Here is a 1,954-nt window from a genome sequence, read left to right on the forward strand (position 1 = left end):
CAGCCTAACAATAAGACTCTAGAAATCAATAAAAGGACGAATGAGGTGGGAAAAACAAATACATGGGGATTAAATAACACAGAACTAAAAAAAAATTACTGAATCATAGAATAAATCAAGAATGAAGGTAAAAAAATACTTAAAATCATATTAAAACAAGACATACTCAAACATCTGAGATTCAACAAAACCAGTCCTCAGAAATCCATAGAAATAAGCTCCAACATTAAAAAAGAAGAAAGATAAAAAATCAATACTTAATATGAGAACTTGAATAAATGGTAAAAGAAGAATAAATGAAGCCATAAGTTACCAGAAGAAAGAAAATAATAAATATCAGAGCAGAAATAAATGAAATGGTGATGGTTATGTGCCATGGAGTCGGTTCCAACGCATAGTGACCCTGTATAAGGTTCCCGAGGCTGTAAATCTTCATGGAAGCAGAAAGCCTCATCTTTCTCCCACAGAATAGCTGGTAGGTTCCAGCTGCTGACCTAGAGGTTAGCATCCCATCTTGTAACCATTACTGTACCAGAGCTCCTTGTAATAAATAAAATAGAAAACAGAAAAACAATAGAAATCAACAAGACCAGAGTTGGTCTACCTTCCTTTATTTTTAGAAGTTTTATGGAGTCCTACTGTGGCACTGTAGGATAAGCACTAGACCATAAGGTCAGTTTGAACCACAAGGTTGTCAGTTCAAACTCATCAGCCACTCCTTGGAAACCCTACACAGGGTTGCTATGAATTGGAGCCAATTCAATGGTACTTAACAACAACAACATTTTGATTTGAGTGAAAGAGCACATTGATTTTTCCATCAATAATTCATACAAATTTTGTCTCATCACATTGATGGCAATTTCCACAATGTGCCAGTCAGTACTCTTCCCACCTCCTCCCTGTGTTTACCATTTCTATTAGTCCTTGAGCAAATGTTGTCCTTTTGATGTTGTATGGTTGATTGTTCTAAGAAATACGTACCTCCCTAGTGTTAGTTTTTTTTTTGTTTGTTTGTTTGTTTTTACCTTATAGGCTTGTCTACCATTTGGCTGAAAGTTGAGCCATGAGGGTGAGTTTTATTTCAGGCTTCAAGGGTATCTAAGTTCCACAGTCTCAAGTGTTCCACCAGACTCTATCAGATTAGTAAACCTGTTTGTTTTTATTATTTTGAGTTTTATTTCATAATTTCCTACTACTCTACTGAGGATGAGCTATTGTGATCTCTTACAGAGTGGTTGGCAATGATAGTCAGGCACCATCTAGTTCTTCTGGTCTCAGGATCATGAAGATTGGGGTTCATGTGGTCCATTCATCCTTTAGGGTAATTGTTGATATGAGTCTGATTTTCTTCATGCTTCTTTGCCTTTATTGCCTTTAATGCTTGTATTCCTCCCTGTGTCATCCTTTGCCTTATTCATTTTATGCTGCTCTCTCTCTCATTGTATATTGCCTTTCCCTTCACCAAAGTCTACGCTCTAGTTGGGAGCACAGGAGTTCTGTAGGATAAACAATGGGCTATGAAGTACAAGATCAGCAGTTCAAGCCCACAAGTCTCTTTTCTGAAGAAAGATGAGGCTTTCTGCTGTTGCAAAGATAGATAGCTTTGGAAATCCTATACAGGATCGCTACATGTCAAAACTGACTTCAGCTCTTAACAGTAACAACAACCCCTCTAGTTAGTGATTCGCCATCCCCTTCCTTGCCCTTTCCCTCCCACTCCTGGTAGCTTTTAAACAATTTTTCTTTCGAGGTGCAAAAAATTTCTTGACTCTTCACAGTAATGATCTCATACAGTATTTTGTCCTTTTGTGATTGACTCATAGTAATTTTCTTGAGGTTCACCCATGTTATGAAGAGCTTGACAGATTCATCACTATTCTGTTTGGGTTTGTTTTTAATTATTACTGTGATCTGAGTGAAGGTTTACAGACAGGATCATTAGTTTTACATT

This window comes from Chrysochloris asiatica, unplaced genomic scaffold (genome assembly GCF_000296735.1).
Source record: "Chrysochloris asiatica unplaced genomic scaffold, ChrAsi1.0 scaffold00122, whole genome shotgun sequence".
In the NCBI taxonomy this organism is placed as follows: Eukaryota; Metazoa; Chordata; class Mammalia; order Afrosoricida; family Chrysochloridae; genus Chrysochloris; species Chrysochloris asiatica.